This window comes from Pelophylax lessonae (genome assembly GCF_965119305.1).
Source record: "Pelophylax lessonae genome assembly, chromosome: 12".
NCBI lineage: Eukaryota > Metazoa > Chordata > Amphibia > Anura > Ranidae > Pelophylax > Pelophylax lessonae.
In genome coordinates this window covers 189,397,292-189,417,439 of record NC_138779.1, presented here as the reverse complement: position 1 = coordinate 189,417,439, position 20,148 = coordinate 189,397,292, and the positions used below count along the sequence as shown (strand labels likewise).

Genomic DNA, 20,148 nt, shown 5'->3' with positions numbered 1-20,148 from the left:
TCCATTCACACTTGTATGACTCCAAAGTTGCGCCGACTTTGGAGTGCAACTTTGACGCAACTTTGGATGGGTGCAACTTGAATACGACTTTGTCTTTGACCAGTGATAATGGACAACTGTTGCACACAAGTTGCATTGTTAAACATTCAGGTATGACTTTCATGCAGCTTCTGAGGGTTAACATTGAAGTCTTTGCCCCTCAAGCTGCATGAAAGTCAGATCAAAGTAGTGCATGAACTGCTTTGAAGTTGTTGCAACTCTAAGTCGCACATATAGGAATGGGTATTATTGGAAAACATGGGGAACAACTTTCGCAACCATCTAACTGTTGGCCATATCAATAATAAAAAGGAGGCATCCGTCCATAATAGATAGGCAAAAAGTTGCCAAATAGGCCACAAGGGGAAGAGGTGGGACTTTAAATGATGCCAAAAATCATGTAATCAATAAGAACAATGTTAAATAAAAAGTTATACATTTATTAACATGAGTTAAAACATCCCCACAAAGTGGGACTCAAATGACAAACAGTTAAAACAACCACATAAGCAATCAAACCCATGTAGCACATCACAGCATGGGCCCGACAGTGTTAGTGCACAGTGGAGTACAGTCTCATTGGTTCTTGTCCAAAGTCCCAATGCGTTTCAATTTATCCAAGTCTTCTTCAGGGGGGATGCTGCACAGTAGGATAATACTGATATATCTGTGTGTTGAAACCAGTGCTCAGGCAAGACTCTTAGTCATATAAAGTTCAGCTTTGTGTCCATATGGGAGCAAGGATACAGATGGAGCCCCAATCTAGCCCTTATAGGAGGCACAGCTCCACCTATGATGCTGATTAGCACACACAGGTCTAGCATACATCCACCATGCAACTGTTTAGGAGTAGGGGGTGAGGACAGGGTGGGGGGGGTAGGGTGGTAAGTAAGGGCATGGTTGGGGGGGTAGGGGGATAAGTGTGGGCAGGGTGGGGGGGGGGAGAAGGGGGATAAGTGAGGACAGGTTGGGAGAGGGTAAGGCGATAAGTGAGGGTGGGTAAGGGGGTAAGTGAGGATAGGGTGTGGAGGGGGGGAACTAGATAGAGGGCTGGGTGGGGGAAATAGCTGCACAGTGGGGGGTTAGATTGTTACATAGTTACATAGTTTGTGCGGTTGAGAAAAGACATCAGTCCATCCAGTTCAACCTATGATGTGTGTGTGTGTTTGCTGTTAACCGTACATTGTATACCCCTGTATTATGTGCTCTTTAAGGTGCCCATCTAATAGTTTTTTTGAAACTATCGATGCTCCCTGCTGATACGACTGCTTGTGGAAGAGAATTCCACATCCTTACTGCTCTTACAGTGAAGAACCCCCTACGTATTTTAAGGTTAAACCGCCTTTCCTCTAGTTTTAGTGAGTGGCCACGTGTCTTATTGTATTCCCTTTATCTGAATAGTTTATTCCTTATGCTCAGGTCACCAGTACAGTATTTGTACATTGATATCATATCCCCCCTCAATCGTCTCTTCTCCAGAGAGAATAGGTTCAGTGCTTGTAGTATTTCCTCATAGCTGATGTCCTCCATTCCCCTAATTATTTTTGTTGCTCTTCTCTGGACTCTCTCCAGTTCCAGCACATCCTTCCTGAGGACCGGTTGGTATACAAATTTTGAACAAATAACTTCTTAGAGGGAGCAGCACACTTCTCATGGTGTGCTCTGAGATAGAGTTGTCAGCAGCAGGGAATAAATCAATAGGTAGGCTGTGCTGTGTTCTCTGCAGGTCTCCTCCGGTGTCAGACTGAAGCTGCATAGCTGATTGTGTGTCCTCCCCCCTCCTCTGCCTAGATTTGGCTGGACTTCGTGTGGTGGGGTAGAGGGGGAGAGAACTCACCAGTGTCCTTAGAAGGTGGGCCGTATCTCCAGGCATGCAGCCGGCGCCATCTTGCCTGTCCCGTTGGCTGGCCAGCAAGAGGGATAGAAGTCGATAGGCCGCTGGAGAGGCTTGGAGGACTTTCTGACATGTCACCCAGGTGAAAGAGGATCCTGGGAGGCAGCTCAGATGCCAGAATCAAAAAGTGCAAAAATCTATCAGCGCAATAATGTAGTGACACAGTAACCACAAAATAACACTAATTGTGTTCCCATCTTTTGCGGGTTGAGGCACCACTATTCCTCCATGTGGAGCCTGTTGGAGATACAACAGCTTTTAGCCTATTACAGATTAACTGTAGTTCACAAATAGGACAGTAGATGTCGCTAATGCTCAGTGATATGCTATGCATTCTCTATGATGTGTATTTCCTGTACACTCCACTGTGCTTGTTGGTTATCTCTTCCTGTCTGTTTTTCTCCTCACAATGAGAAGGTGATATATTTTGCTCTCTGTGTTATGTTCCAATAAAGAAGCCAGTTCCAGTTTACCCCACAATGTCTGATCTGAATGGACTCCGCTGCACCCAGTGATCGCACTCTGCAACAGGTTATGGGCCCAGGATCCGGATAAAGTCTTATGACCAGGTGCAGCCCAGGCAGAACAAAGCTTTGAATGGGAGAGTGTGACTGATGCGGAGATCGACATAAGGAAGGTTTCCAGTGACATCTCCAAAGACAAGTAAGACTGTTTATATATAAAGGAGGGAAAAATGTCCGGAAACTCAGAACTTAAACTCTCAGTGGCCAAGCTGAACAATGACAATAATCAGCTATGGAAGTTTAAAGTGGAAATGCTATTATCTAGAGATGACTTGTGGGAGGTTACCACTACAGAGAGGCCACAGGACAATAAAAACTGGGACAAGAAAAACAGACAGGCACGGGCCACCATAAGCTTACTAGTGGAGGATGATCAGCTCATACATATACGCCATGAGGACACAGCGAAAGGCATGTGGGATGTTCTAAATAGACTGCATGAAAGATCCAGTTTAAACAGCAAGCTGTTTCTACTGCGGAAACTTTACAGAATGAGACTTAGCAAAGAACAGGACATGCAGGAGCACATAAACGCAATGCTGGAAGTGATTGCGCAACTCAGATCAATCGGGGAGAATATAACAGACAGCCACGGAGCAGCCATGTTGTTATGCAGTTTGCCCGAAACATATACTGCACTGATCAATGCACTGGAGACACGGCCTGAGACAGATCTGACGCTAGCATTTGTAAAAACCAGGCTCATAGATGAGTATCAGAGAAGAAAGGAATTAGTGCATGACTCCACAGAAATCGACACCAGAACCGCTCTTAAAGCTACAGACGCATGGTTACACAGGAAAGAGACCAGAGTGTGTTTCAGATGTCACAAACAGGGACACATAAAGAAAGACTGTACTATATGGAAAGCAGAGCAAAGAAGACAGCGTCCCTCTTATGCTAAACAAAAGGTCAAAGCCACAATCAATGATCCATGGGAAGGAAACTGGAATGCCACATTTAAAGTGACAGGCAACAATAAATGTCAAGGCTGGTGCATCGATTCGTGGGCAACCAGTCACATGACAAGTGATAGAAGTTTTTTCACAGAACTTGATCTGAACAACAAAGAAACTATTTATCTTGCAGATGGAAGCAAAATACATGCAGAAGGATATGGGCATGGAACCCTTGTATGTCCTGATGATGCGAGACACAATCTAGCCATACCAGTGAAAGATGTACTTTATGTTCCTAATCTAGAAGGAGGACTCTTATCTGTGAAGCGTCTAACAGCCAGAGGACTCACTGTAACATTTCAAGGTATGTAAATAAAAGTGTAGCGCTAATCTAGATATATAACAGTCCATATGAAGGAAAGTCCACAATGTGTTTGGAAAGCACTCCACATCAATATGTCACGCAGGTAGTGAAAAAATCCAGATGCCAAGACCACCACCAAGATGAAAAGACACACACTGCCTCTTACCAAATGATATGGACCCTCATTACAAAGGTCATATCCAGCTTAATCACATGAATACACGGATAATGCTTCTCCTGGGCCATCAGCATACCTCCATACCTCCCGGAATCAGAGCATCCAGATCACCTCCATATCTCCCGGAATCAGAGCATCCAGATCACCAAATGGAACAAAGTAAACAATGGCTCATAGCGTAACATGTATAGGCTGTTTTATTGCTTAAAATATGTAAAAAGCAGCTTACAAAACGGTGGTGGTAGTAGCGCTGAGTGAAGGCTCCTGTCTCTGGCGGTTCGCGTCCTATTCCCGCCAACAAAATGGCCGCCGCGTCTCCTCGTGTGGGCTAGCGTCGCCATAGGCCCCTTCCGACGCGTTTCGTCAGAGGTTGATGTCGTCTGGGGGTGTGGCCATACGGCGACGCCGTCGTATAAATAGCCATGGAGACGGGCGGGACTTTGAAGTTATCCCGGAAGCTGGGCGTCTCCGGATGCGTTCCAGCACCCGGAAGAAAACACATTGGCCGCAACCAGCATTCTAACTGTAAGAGACCATTCATATGGTCTTCTAAAATGGCAATTTTCTATATTCGATCATCCTCTTATATTCGCTCCAACGGGACTCGAATAAATAAATAAAACAGAGGAGAATCAGTATAATAGTAAGTAGATATTAAAAACCTCCATTAATATCTAATAGTAAATGCACCGGAGAGCAGCGCCATCTTGTGGCTCCAGGCCAAAACGCCAGAAAGAGAAACCACCACACCAGCACTAATAAAATTACAATTAAAAACACACTTATGTACAACAAAATACACAGCAAACTTCAAACCTCATATAAAAACTGCATAAAAGGTAAATGTAAAAGACAAATATGAAACGTCCAGAATAATGTACAAACAACATTACACAGAGGGGTGCAATCTATAAATTAATAATTTAATTTTAAAAATCAAGAATTATTAATAAAGGCATTGATATCCCAATCAATGTTTAACCCCTGAGGGGTATGGGATTTAATTTTATAGATCCAGTTGGTCTCTAATCTAGAGACCCCCCTGGTCATATTGCTTCCCCTCCAATGACCACTGAACTTATCGATACCCAAAAACACAGTGCCACTAGGATCCCTCTGATGGCATTGGTCATAGTGGCGGGATACACTGTGCTTCGGGTATCCCTTGACTATGTTGGCCACATGCTCCTTGAGCCTGACATGCAGCTCCCGGATTGTGCGGCCAACATAGTCAAGTCCACATGGGCATCTAATGAAATACACCACGTGTCTTGTGGTACAAGAGATAAATGGTTTAATTTTAAACTCTTGCCCAGTGGATCCAGATGTAAAGGCACCAGTTCTTCTACTTTTAATACGGTTCAACTTGCATATTGCGCATCTTCTGCAAGGATAGAACCCCCCCTCTGTTTGAAAAAACGACAGAACCTTAGGCGGGTCCCTAATGTTCGGGGCTACTTGCAATTTAAGTGGTGGCACCCCTCTAAAGATTACCTTGGGTTGTTCTGGAATGAGGGGGCCAAGGATTCCATCATTGCGCAAAATATGCCAATGTTTGCGTAGAATTTTTTTCACAGAAAAATGCTGCAATGAATATGATGAAAAAAACGCATGTTGGTATGTATAATTTTTTTCTCTAATCCTAGGGCAAAGAAGATCTTCCCTATTCCTCTGATCAGCTCGCAAGAAAGCATCATCCAAATCCTCATATTTGTATCCCTTTTCCAGGAATTTATCTCTCAATGCAGATGCCTCCCGCAGGAAATCAACCCTCCGGGAGCAATTCCGCTTCAAACGTAGAAATTGTCTGACAGGAACGGATTTAAGCCACGCCGAATGATGACAACTGGTCGTGTCAATAAACCCGTTCCTGTCAGTCTCTTTGAAATGGGTTGATGTTACAATCTGACCCTCAACCACTCTAATGGTGAGATCCAGAAAATGTATCTCCACATTACTGTACAAATACTGTAAACTGATGCCTCTGTCATTGTTGTTGAGCATTGCCATATATTCCTCTAGTGATGCTGAGTCGCCATCCCATAGGAGGAGGATGTCGTCGATGTACCTACGCCAGAGCACTAGCTCCGGCCTAGGTACACCCTCCACGACATCCTCCTCCCACTTGGCCATGAACAGATTGGCCATACTCGGCGCGAATTTGGCGCCCATGGCCACTCCCCTGTTCTGTAAATAGAAAGAACCTTTGAACCAAAAATAGTTCCTACTCATAGCAAAATCCAGCAATGAAAGGATATAATTCCTTTGAAAGCCCAGCAGTGTGTCACGCTCTAAAAAATGTGATACCGCCTCTCGCCCATGTTGGTGCGAGATAATGGTATATAGCGATGACACATCCGCTGTTGCTAGAATATATCCTTCCTTCCACGTTATATTTTTCAACTCGTTGATTACCTGCATGGAGTCCCCAAGAAAAGATGGTGTTTGAATCACTAAGGGCTGCAGGAAGTGATCAATATACTTGCCCACCTGGGAGGTCACAGAATCTATCCCACTAACAATGGGTCTCCCGGGTGGGCACACCGGATCCTTATGGACCTTTGGCAGGTAATACATGATGGGGATACGCGGTGTTGTTGGTAACAGAAAAGCCTTTTCTTTCTTACTAAGTAGCTTCCTTTGGAACCCATTATTCAAAAGACTTTCAAGTTCCTTCTTGTATGTCCTAGTCGGACCACCCTTCAGGGGGACATACGTTTCCCTGTCCGACAATAGTCTCAATATCTCCGCATCATAGTCTACTGCATCCAGGATAACAATTCCTCCACCCTTATCGGCAGGTCTTACCACTATATACTTCCTTTCTTTCAGTGATTTCATGCCCCTAAAAAAAGCAGGATTGCTCCTGGGCTTCATAATCTGAAGTTCCTCCAAATCCCTTGCTACCACATCCCTAAAAACTGATAATGAGGGAGGTAGAGCACCTGGGGGATTGAACGTTGAGGCATTAGCAAAAGTGGTAGACTTTACTCCCATAGTGTAAGCTTGCCTGGAATTGATGGGATTGGCTGCCAAATGTCTTTTGATGCTCATTTTTCGGACATATTTATGCAGGTCTATGAATGTTTCGAATTTATTGAGTATTTTAGGGGGAGCATATTTTAGGCCATGGTTCAAAACGAACTTCTCATCACTAGAAATAACAGCCGTACTTAAGTTGAATAGGCCCCTATCCTTCATAGCCGCCTTCTTTTTGCTTCGAACTCGCCTCCCCCCTCTGGACCCCCTTTTGCATTTTTTTGTCTCTTTGTTCTGGGGGTGCCCCTGGGAAAAAAACGCTGACTAGATTCTTCCTGTTGGTATTCCACATAGGGGCCCTCTCTGTCCCCATAAGAATTGTGATATTGGGGACGAGATGGGCCTTGATTCTGGTAATACTGGGAATCCGAATTCCATCTGTCATATTGATAGATGTTTCCATCCTGTTTAGTCTCATTAGGTATCAAACTCTGCCATTTGAAAACCTTGCCAGTCTTATAATCCTCAAAATCTCTAGCGTATTTTTTCCGCTTCTTAGCTTTCTGTTCTGAGTCCTCCTTCTCTAAATGTTTCTGAAGAGCTGTAGATTTATTTTTATATTCATCCTTATCTTTAAATTCACTAAGTTTAGCTTTAATGTCGATTATTTCATCATCTATACGTTTCAATTTTTGTCTTTTCTTGGTTATCATAAAATTCAACAGGCTGATCCCAGCACTATTGAAAAATAAAAACCAATCCTGTGTATCTAAAATATCGCTTTGTGGGGATACTTCCCACCTCAGACTCCTGGGCACCATGCCATCAGCAACGTACCTTTCAAAGAAGGCTACGTCCCAATTGGCATGGAGCTCAGCCGTCATCAGGTTCTTCAGCCTTGTAAATAGACCCCCCAAATCATTTGAGGTGTCATTAGAGGCAGAAAATATTCCCTCCACATTGATAATATGCGTGGTGCGAAAATCAAAAATATCCATGATGTAAATAAACCCAGACTGCAGCACTGTAGGTTACAATAAAACAATATAAATTAGAGATGTTTTCTGCGCTTGAGTAGATCAATAAAAGTAGGCGAAAAGCTGCTGACACAGATCCAAATGTAACACCAGATCAAAAAAGACATGTAAATAAAAGTGTAGCGCTAATCTAGATATATAACAGTCCATATGAAGGAAAGTCCACAATGTGTTTGGAAAGCACTCCACATCAATATGTCACGCAGGTAGTGAAAAAATCCAGATGCCAAGACCACCACCAAGATGAAAAGACACACACTGCCTCTTACCAAATGATATGGACCCTCATTACAAAGGTCATATCCAGCTTAATCACATGAATACACGGATAATGCTTCTCCTGGGCCATCAGCATACCTCCATACCTCCCGGAATCAGGGCATCCAGATCACCTCCATACCTCCCGGAATCAGGGCATCCAGATCACCAAATGGAACAAAGCAAACAATGGCTCATAGCGTAACATGTATAGGCTGTTTTATTGCTTAAAATATGTAAAAAGCAGCTTACAAAACGGTGGTGGTAGTAGCGCTGAGTGAAGGCTTCTGTCTCTGGCAGTTTGCGTCCTATTCCCGCCAACAAAATGTCCGCCGCGTCTCCTCGTGTGGGCTAGCATCGCCGTAGGCCCCTTCCGACGCGTTTCGTCTGAGGTTGACGACGTCTGGGGGTGTGGCCATACGGCGATGCCGTCGTATAAATAGCCATGGAGACGGGCGGGATGCATTCCAGCACCCGGAAGAAAACACATTGGCCGCAACCAGCATTCTAACTGTAAGAGACCATTCATATGGTCTTCTAAAATGGCAATTTTCTATATTCGATCATCCTCTTATATTCGCTCCAACGGGACTCGAATAAATAAATAAAACAGAGGAGAATCAGTATAATAGTAAGTAGATATTAAAAACCTCCATTAATATCTGATAGTAAATGCACCGGAGAGCAGCGCCATCTTGTGGCTCCAGGCCAAAACGCCAGAAAGAGAAACCACCACACCAGCACTAATAAAATTACAATTAAAAACACACTTATGTACAACAAAATACACAGCAAACTTCAAACCTCATATAAAAACTGCATAAAAGGTAAATTTAAAAGACAAATATGAAACGTCCAGAATAATGTACAAACAACATTACACAGAGGGGTGCAATCTATAAATTAATAATTTAATTTTAAAAATCAAGAATTATTAATAAAGGCATTGATATCCCAATCAATGTTTAACCCCTGAGGGGTATGGGATTTAATTTTATAGATCCAGTTGGTCTCTAATCTAGAGACCCCCCTGGTCATATTGCTTCCCCTCCAATGCCCACTGAACTTAACGATACCCAAAAACACAGTGCCACTAGGATCCCTCTGATGGCATTGGTCATAATGGCGGGATACACTGTGCTTCGGGTATCCCTTGACTATGTTGGCCACATGCTCCTTGAGCCTGACATGCAGCTCCCGGATTGTGCGGCCAACATAGTCAAGTCCACATGGGCATCTAATGAGATACACCACGTGTCTTGTGGTACAAGAGATAAATGGTTTAATTTTAAACTCTTGCCCAGTGGATCCAGATGTAAAGGCACCAGTTCTTCTACTTTTAATACGGTTCAACTTGCATATTGCGCATCTTCTGCAAGGATAGAACCCCCCCTCTGTTTAAAAAAAACGACAGAACCTTAGGCGGGTCCCTAATGTTCGGGGCTACTTGCAATTTAAGTGGTGGCACCCCTCTAAAGATTACCTTGGGTTGTTCTGGAATGAGGGGGCCAAGGATTCCATCATTGCGCAAAATATGCCAATGTTTGCGTAGAATTTTTTTCACAGAAAAATGCTGCAATGAATATGATGAAAAAAACGCATGTTGGTATGTATCATTTTTTTCTCTAATCCTAGGGCAAAGAAGATCTTCCCTATTCCTCTGATCAGCTCGCAAGAAAGCATCATCCAAATCCTCATATTTGTATCCCTTTTCCAGGAATTTATCTCTCAATGCAGATGCCTCCCGCAGGAAATCAACCCTCCGGGAGCAATTCCACTTGAAACGTAGAAATTGTCTGACAGGAACGGATTTAAGCCACGCCGAATGATGACAACTGGTCATGTCAATAAACCCGTTCCTGTCAGTCTCTTTGAAATGGGTTGATGTTACAATCTGACCCTCAACCACTCTAATGGTGAGATCCAGAAAATGTATCTCCACATTACTGTACAAATACTGTAAACTGATGCCTCTGTCATTGTTGTTGAGCATTGCCATATATTCCTCTAGTGATGCTGAGTCGCCATCCCATAGGAGGAGGATGTCGTCGATGTACCTACGCCAGAGCACTAGCTCCGGCCTAGGTACACCCTCCACGACATCCTCCTCCCACTTGGCCATGAACAGATTGGCCATACTCGGCGCGAATTTGGCGCCCATGGCCACTCCCCTGTTCTGTAAATAGAAAGAACCTTTGAACCAAAAATAGTTCCTACTCATAGCAAAATCCAGCAATGAAAGGATATAATTCCTTTGAAAGCCCAGCAGTGTGTCACGCTCTAAAAAATGTGATACCGCCTCTCGCCCATGTTGGTGCGAGATAATGGTATATAGCGATGACACATCCGCTGTTGCTAGAATATATCCTTCCTTCCACGTTATATTTTTCAACTCGTTGATTACCTGCATGGAGTCCCCAAGAAAAGATGGTGTTTGAATCACTAAGGGCTGCAGGAAGTGATCAATATACTTGCCCACCCGGGAGGTCACAGAATCTATCCCACTAACAATGGGTCTCCCGGGTGGGCACACCGGATCCTTATGGACCTTTGGCAGGTAATACATGACGGGGATACGTGGTGTTGTTGGTAACAGAAAAGCCTTTTCTTTCTTACTAAGTAGCTTCCTTTGGAACCCATTATTCAAAAGACTTTCAAGTTCCTTCTTGTATGTCCTAGTCGGATCACCCTTCAGGGGGACATACGTTTCCCTGTCCGACAATAGTCTCAACATCTCCGCATCATAGTCTACTGCATCCAGGATAACAATTCCTCCACCCTTATCGGCAGGTCTTACCACTATATACTTCCTTTCTTTCAGTGATTTCATGCCCCTAAAAAAAGCAGGATTGCTCCTGGGCTTCATAATCTGAAGTTCCTCCAAATCCCTTGCTACCACATCCCTAAAAACTGATAATGAGGGAGGTAGAGCACCTGGGGGATTGAACGTTGAGGCATTAGCAAAAGTGGTAGACTTTACTCCTATAGTGTAATCTTGCCTGGAATTGATGGGATTGGCTGCCAAATGTCTTTTGATGCTCATTTTTCTGACATATTTATGCAGGTCTATGAATGTTTCGAATTTATTGAGTATTTTAGGGGGAGCATATTTTAGGCCATGGTTCAAAACGAACTTCTCATCACTAGAAATAACAGCCGTACTTAAGTTGAATAGGCCCCTATCCTTCATAGCCGCCTTCTTTTTGCTTCAAACTCGCCTCCCCCCTCTGGACCCCCTTTTGCATTTTTTTGTCTCTTTGTTCTGGGGGTGCCCCTGGGAAAAAAACGCTGACTAGATTCTTCCTGTTGGTATTCCACATAGGGGCCCTCTCTGTCCCCATAAGAATTGTGATATTGGGGACGAGATGGGCCTTGATTCTGGTAATACTGGGAATCCGAATTCCATCCTTTATATTGATAGCTGTTTCCATCATACTCAGACGGGTGTGTGGTAATGAGCGTGACACACTGCTGGGCTTTCAAAGGAATTATATCCTTTCATTGCTGGATTTTGCTATGACTAGGAACTATTTTTGGTTCAAAGGTTCTTTCTATTTACAGAACAGGGGAGTGGCCATGGGCGCCAAATTCGCGCCGAGTATGGCCAATCTGTTCATGGCCAAGTGGGAGGAGGATGTCGTGGAGGGTGTACCTAGGCCGGAGCTAGTGCTCTGGCGTAGGTACATCAACGACATCCTCCTCCTATGGGATGGCGACTCAGCATTACTAGAGGAATATATGGCAATGCTCAACAACAATGACAGAGGCATCAGTTTCCAGTATTTGTACAGTAATGTGGAGATACATTTTCTGGATCTCACCATCCAGAAAATCCAGTGTTTATTGACACGACCAGTTGTCATCATTCGGCGTGGCTTAAATCCGTTCCTGTCAGACAATTTCTACGTTTGAAGCGGAATTGCTCCCGGAGGGTTGATTTCCTGCGGGAGGCATCTGCATTGAGAGATAAATTCCTGGAAAAGGGATACAAATATGAGGATTTGGATGATGCTTTCTTGCGAGCTGATCAGAGAAATAGGGAAGATCTTCTTTGCCCTAGGATTAGAGAAAAAAATGATACATACCAACATGCGTTTTTTTCATCATATTCATTGCAGCATTTTTCTGTGAAAAAAATTCTACGCAAACATTGGCATATTTTGCGCAATGATGGAATCCTTGGCCCCCTCATTCCAGAACAACCCAAGGTAATCTTTAGAGGGGTGCCACCACTTAAATTGCAAGTAGCCCCGAACATTAGGGACCCGCCTAAGGTTCTGTCATTTTTTCAAACAGAGGGGGGGTTCTATCCTTGCAGAAGATGCGCAATATGCAAGTTGAACCGTATTAAAAGTAGAAGAACTGGTGCCTTTACATCTGGATCCACTGGGCAAGAGTTTAAAATTAAACCATTTATCTCTTGTACCACAAGACACGTGGTGTATCTCATTAGATGCCCATGTGGACTTGACTATGTTGGCCGCACAATCCGGGAGCTGCATGTCAGGCTCAAGGAGCACGTGGCCAACATAGTCAAGGGATACCCGAAGCACAGTGTATCCCGCCACTATGACCAATGCCATCAGAGGGATCCTAGTGGCACTGTGTTTTTGGGTATCGATAAGTTCAGTGGGCATTGGAGGGGAAGCAATATGACCAGGGATGTCTCTAGATTAGAGACCAACTGGATCTATAAAATTAAATCCCATACCCCTCAGGGGTTAAACATTGATTGGGATATCAATGCCTTTATTAATAATTCTTGATTTTTAAAATTAAATTATTAATTTATAGATTGCACCCCTCTGTGTAATGTTGTTTGTACATTATTCTGGACGTTTCATATTTGTCTTTTACATTTACCTTTTATGCAGTTTTTATATGAGGTTTGAAGTTTGCTGTGTATTTTGTTGTACATAAGTGTGTTTTTAATTGTAATTTTATTAGTGCTGGTGTGGTGGTTTCTCTTTCTGGCGTTTTGGCCTGGAGCCACAAGATGGCGCTGCTCTCCGGTGCATTTACTATTAGATATTAATGGAGGTTTTTAATATCTACTTACTATTATACTGATTCTCCTCTGTTTTATTTATTTATTCGAGTCCCGTTGGAGCGAATATAAGAGGATGATCGAATATAGAAAATTGCCATTTTAGAAGACCATATGAATGGTCTCTTACAGTTAGAATGCTGGTTGCGGCCAATGTGTTTTCTTCCGGGTGCTGGAACGCATCCGGAGACGCCCAGCTTCCGGGATAACTTCAAAGTCCCACCCGTCTCCATGGCTATTTATATGATGGCGTCGCCGTATGGCCACACCCCCAGACGTCGTCAACCTCTGACGAAACGCGTCGGTAGGGGCCTACGGTGACGCTAGCCCACACGAGGAGACGCGGCGGACATTTTGTTGGCGGGAATAGGACGCGAACCGCCAGAGACAAGAGCCTTCACTCAGCGCTACTACCACCACCGTTTTGTAAGCTGCTTTTTACATATTTTAAGCAATAAAACAGCCTATACATGTTACGCTATGAGCCATTGTTTACTTTGTTCCATTTGGTGATCTGGATGCCCTGGTTCCGGGAGGTATGGAGGTGATCTGGATGCCCTGATTCCCGGAGGTATGGAGGTATGCTGATGGCCCAGGAGAAGCATTATCCATGTATTCATGTGATTAAGCTGGATATGACCTTTGTAATGAGGGTCCATATCATTTGGTAAGAGGCAGTGTGTGTCTTTTCATCTTGGTGGTGGTCTTGGCATCTGGATTTTTTCACTACCTGCGTGACATATTGATGTGGAGTGCTTTCCAAACACATTGTGGACTTTCCTTCATATGGACTGTTATATATCTAGATTAGCGCTACACTTTTATTTACATGTCTTTTTTGATCTGGTGTTACATTTGGATCTGTGTCAGCAGCTTTTCATCTACTTTTATTGATCTACTCAAGCGCAGCAAACATCTCTAATTAACATTTCAAGGTGACAAGTGTTCAATCCTAAACGGCAACCAGACAATAGCAAGTGCCAAGCTGGATGATCATCTATATCACCTCGACACAGTGAGACTATGTACACACAAGCACAATGACTGTATACATATATGGCACAGACGTCTAGGTCACAGACACCCAGAATGCATACAGGAACTACAGAGGAGGAATCTGACAAGGGATCTAACGATATCCCCTTGTCCAGTTACTGTTAAGTGTGAATGTTTCATTAAATCCAAAGCTACAAGAGCATCTCTTACCAAAGTCAGTCAGAAGAGAGCTTCAAGACCACTTGACTTAGTTCACAGTGACGTGTGTGGTCCCCTAAACCCACCTACACCTGGAGGCAAAAGGTACATAGTGACTTTCATAGACGACTATTCAAGATACACAGTCACCTACCTAATGCAACACAAGAGTGAAGTTTTTGACAAATTACAAGACTATATAATAAAGACCAGTAACAAGTTTCAGAGGAAGCCTCTCATACTTCGGAGTGACAATGGAAGTGAATTCACAGGACATAAGATACAAGAGTACTTAAAACAGAATGGAATAGAACATCAAAAGACAGTCCCATATACACCAGAACAAAATGGAGTAGCTGAAAGGAAGAACAGAACTCTGACTGAAATGATCAGATGTATGCTGACAGACTCTGGACTACCACAAAAATACTGGGGTGAATCAGCTATGACAGCTACATATTTGCAGAACAGACTACTTTCCAGAACAATAGAGAAAACTCCATATGAACTTTGGCACAATGAGAAGCCAAATGTAAAACACCTAAGAGTTTTTGGATGCAAAGCATTCATCTACATACCTGAAGAAAAACGCACCAAACTCCAAAACAGAGCATTTGAAGGTATCTTTGTTGGATACAGTGACAATGTCAAAGGTTACAGAATTCTAAATCCCAAAACAGACAAGGTTACCGTTAGCAACAGCATAACTTTTGTTGAAGATTTCAGAGACAATGTAATGACAACAGTAGAAGCAAGAATAGAAGAGAAAACTGACATTGACCAGCCTATCTCTGTAACTTCTGAACAAACAGTTGAAGTGAGTGCAGACTCTACCAGTACTGAAGAGCAGACACAAGAAGGCTCAGACACAAAACCGAGACGTTCAACAAGAGAAAACAGAGGTAAACCACCTGTACGTCTCTCATACAAAGCAAGTACTGCCAGTATCAATGAACCTGCAACCTGGGAAGAAATATCTCAGCTTTTAGAATAAGAAGCAAGTAAATGGATAAAGACTGCTGATGAAGAGATAAAATCCATGCATGACACTAAAACATGGACACTTACAGAACTACCACCCGGAAGGAAAGCCATAGGCTGTAAATGGACTTTTAAAGTGAAATACAATGCAGATGGCACAATTGAGCGATACAAAGCAAGACTAGTAGCCAAGGGCTATTCTCAAAAAGAGGACTATGACGAGACATTTGCACCAGTAGTCAAGCACACTACAATACGGACTTTACTGACAGTAGCCGTTACAAGGAAAATGCAAGTGAAACATTTTGATGTGAAAACCGCATTTCTACATGGCGAGCTAACAGAAGAAATTTACATGGAACAGCCGCCAGGGTTCAAAGATGAACAAAGGCCAGACCTAGTTTGCAAACTTTGCAGGAGTATATATGGTCTAAAGCAAGCAGCCAGAGCGTGGAATATAAAAATAAATGAAGTGCTTACACATCAAAACTTTCTGAGGAGTAAAGCAGACCCCTGCTTATACACAAAGAAATTGGCAGACAGATGGGTCTATATGCTTATTTATGTGGATGATATCCTGATTTGCTTTGAGCAAGAAGGGGATGAAGCAGAAATCCTAGAAAAACTAAATCAGAACTTCAACACCAAAAATCTTGGCAACATAAAGAATTACCTTGACATCCAGATCGAGAGAGAGGAAGATGGCAGCTTTCTTCTGAACCAAAGACACAGAATACAAGAAATAATTGAAACATTTGGAATGGAAGACGCCAAACCAGTAAAGTCTCCTATGGAAACCAACTACCTAAAGGAGATGAATTGCCAAGATAACCCATTACCTACTAATACTCAATACAGAAAGGCAATAGGGAAATTGCTGTATCTTACCACTGCTACAAGGCCGGACATTGCAGCAACTGTTGGAATCCTATGCAGAAAGGTTTCAATGCAAAGTCAAAAGGACTGGAATGCTGTAAAGCGAATCATTCGCTATCTTAAAGGGACTTTGCATTACAAGTTAAAGTTACCAGCAAGCGATGAAAGTACCTTAACAGGATATGTGGATGCTGACTGGGCAGGAGACACCAGTGACAGGAAATCTACCAGTGGATACTTATTTTTTTCTGTCCGGAGGTGCCATCAGTTGGACTAGTAAAAAGCAACTCTCTGTTTCACTGTCGTCTACTGAAGCAGAATACGTTGCTGCAGCGCAAGCAAGCCAAGAAGTTATATGGCTGAGACAGTTATTAACAGATTTGGGTCAACCACAGTTGGGACCAACAGAAATCTATAAGGACAATCAAGGATGCCTCGCACTAGCGCACATGGAAGGAGTTAATTCAAGAACCAAGCACATTGATGTGAAGTTCCACTTTCTTAGGGATCTTCGAGAGCAAAGTCTTCTTGAGTTACTTTATTGCCCAACCGAGGATATGACAGCAGATATCCTTACAAAGCCTCTGACCGCTGAAAGACACTCAAGGCTTACAAAGAAGATGGGTTTAATAGACTAAGCCTTAGCTGTTGAGAAGGGGTGTTGGAGATACAACAGCTTTTAGCCTATTACAGATTAACTGCAGTTCACAAATAGGACAGTAGATGTCGCTAATGCTCAGTGATATGCTATGCATTCTCTATGATGTGTATTTCCTGTACACTGCACTGTACTTGTTGGTTATCTCTTCCTGTCTGTTTTTCTCCTCACAATGAGAAGGTGATATATTTTGCTCTCTGTGTTATATTCCAATAAAGAAGCCAGTTCCTGTTGACTCCACAATGTCTGATCTGAATGGACTCCGCTGCATCCAGTGATCGCACTCTGCAACAGAGCCTACATCCCACTAGTATATATTTTTGTATAAGTACAGGGCCCCCTTGTTCTGCAGGGGCTCTGTCACAGTTTGACGGGCAGCCTGGTCCCCAAATGTGTCGCAACCCACATGGGTGCTTGGGGTCAGGGTCTCGCTCGCCAGGAAACAATTCCAATAAACTACTCAAATAACATATAAAATGATATCACCAAAAGGCAAGCATATTATCACAGAAAAAATATAATGTGTACCAAATCATATCCATCATCAAATATATACAGTATGTGCATATATAAATAAGAAGTGCCCCAGATATCCAAATATTGTGGATGGTGAAAGCAAACAAAGTCCTATTAATCCCAGAAAAGTCCCACGTTGCACCTCCATGAATGTGCTCCAGTGAACCACCACAAAGAGATATCAAGCCTCGGCTCTCACCTTAGTTTTTGACCCAAGAGTCACCCTGGTTTAAATACAGTAGGTTGGTAGGAGGGATTGTATAAGGGCTCCAAAGGGTTTCCCTGGACCAGGTACCACTTATCCACATGAAAGGATCCCAGGCATGAAAGGAACAAAAAGAAATGTAAGGGTCTCCGCTAGATGCTAGCAAACCATTTATTTAAAATCAGTGCACTTACAGACATAGCACTTGATAGTGCATGTAAAATCACAGTTCCGTACTAAGCTCGAGAGGATGTGACATCCAGAAGGCAGGACCCGCCCCCTATATGCGTTACGTCGTCACGCTCTACTGAAGAAATCAGCGCAACGATGTAACACGTATAGGGTGCTGGACCTGCCTTCCGGTCGTCACATCCAGCTGACAGTTATTCTCCCTATATATATTCCTTCTATATAGGATTATATGTCTCTATGGTCATTTCAGAAGCCAAGCCCCCCCACAGGGAATATTTTTAGCATTGATTACTGTAGTAATGCCACTGGTCCCCCCAAAAGTGTCAGAAATGTCAGTCAGGGGTCCTATCTGTCCGCCGCAATGTCGCGGTCCCACAAAAAAACGCAGATCACCGCCATTACTAGTAAAAAAAAAAAAAACAATAAAAATTACATAAATCTTTCTCGTAGATAGTAGACACACGATAACTTTTGCGCAAACCAATTAAAATTGGGATTTTTTTTTTTTTTTTTACCAAAAATATGTAGCAGAACACGAATTGGCCTAAAATGTCAAAAAAAAATAGATTTTTACATTTTTTTTGGGAATGGTATATAGCAGAATGTGAAAAATATATATTTTTTTCAGAATTGTCACTCTTTTTTTGTTTATAGTGCAAAGAAAAAAAAAATAAAATCGCACAGGTGATCAAATACCACCAAAAGAAAGCTCTATTTGTGGGGAAAAAAAGGACATAAATTTCGTTTGGGTACAGCATTGCACGATCGCGCAATAGTCCGTTAAAGTAATGCAGTGCTGAATCGCAAAATAGGGCCTGGTCAGGAAGGGGGCAAATCCTTCCGGTCTTAAAGTGGTTAAGTAGCAGAGAGGGTTATTAATCAGTTTCAGCTGTTTGGTGTTACTGAAATTAACAGGTACACTAGATGGGCAACAATTAGACAACCTCCAAAACAGGAATTGTTTTACAGGTGGAGGCCACTGACATTTTTTTTCCCTACTCATCTTTTCTGAATGATTTTCTCTCGTTTTGCGTTCAGCTAGCATCAGTGTCACTACTGGTGGCATGATGCGATACCTGGACCCTATAGAGGTTGCACAGACAATCCAGCTCCTCCAGGATGGCACATCACTGTATGCCATTGCCAGAAGATTTGCTTTGTCTCCCAGCACAGTCTCAAGAGCATGGAGGAGATTTCAGGAGACAGGCAGTTACTCTAGGAGAGCTGGACAGGGCCATAGAAGGTCCTTAACCCATCAACAGGACCGGTATCTTCTCCTTTATGCAAGGAGGAATATGATGAGCACTGCCAGAGCCCTACAAAATGACCCACAGCAGGCCACTGGGTAAGTAGCAGAGGGGGTTGTTAATCAGTCCCAGCTGCTTTGGTGTTAATGAAGATAACAGGTGCACTAGATGGACAACAATAAGACGACCTCCAAAACAGGAATTGTTTTACAGGTGGGAGCCCTCAACATTTTGTTCCCTACTCATCTTTTCTGACTGTTTTTCACTAGTTTTGCATCTGGCTAGGGTCAGTGTCACAACTGGTAACATTAGGCGATACCTGAGCCCTATAGAGCAGGGATCTCTAAACTACGGCCCTCCATCTATTGTGGAACTACACGTTTCATGAGGCATTGTAAAACTCCGACATTCACAGACAGGCATGATGGGAATTGTAGTTTATGAACAACTGGAGGGCCATAGTTTGGAGACCCGTGCTATAGAGATTGCACAGGCAGTCCAACTCCTTCATGATGGCACATCAATACGTGCCATTGCCAGAAGGTTTGCTGTGTCTCTCAGCACAATCTCAAGGGGGGCATGGAGGAGATTCCAGGAGAAATGCAGTTACCCTAGGAGAGCTGGACAGGGCCGTAAAATGCCCTTAACCCATCAGCAGGACTGGTATCTGCTTCTTTGTGCAAGAAGGAACAGGATGAGCACTGCCAGAGCCCTACAAAATGCCCCCCAGCAGGCCACTGGTGTAAATGCCTCTAACCAGACATTCAGAAACAGACTTCATTAGGGTGGCCTGAGGGCCGACATCCTTTAGTGGGCTCTGTGCTCACTACCCGACATCGTTGAGCTTGATTGGCATTCACCAATAAACACCAGAATTGGCAGGTCCGCCACTGGCGCCCTTTGCTTTTCACAGATGAGAGCAGGTTCACCTTAAGCACACGTGACAGACGTGAAAGGGTCTGGAGAAGCCATGGAGAACGTTATGTTGCCTGTAACATTGTTCAGCATGACCGGTTTGGTGATAGGTCAGTGATGGTCTGGGGAGGCATATCTATGGAGG

General features: G+C 43.4%; 1 protein-coding gene across 2 annotated transcripts in view; it reads left to right on the top strand.

Annotated features, from left to right (window-relative positions):
* The window catches only part of LOC309568021 (cell adhesion molecule CEACAM8-like), a 62,514-nt gene that overhangs the window by 16,066 nt on the left and 26,300 nt on the right, over positions 1-20,148 (top strand). The window lies entirely within an intron of this gene.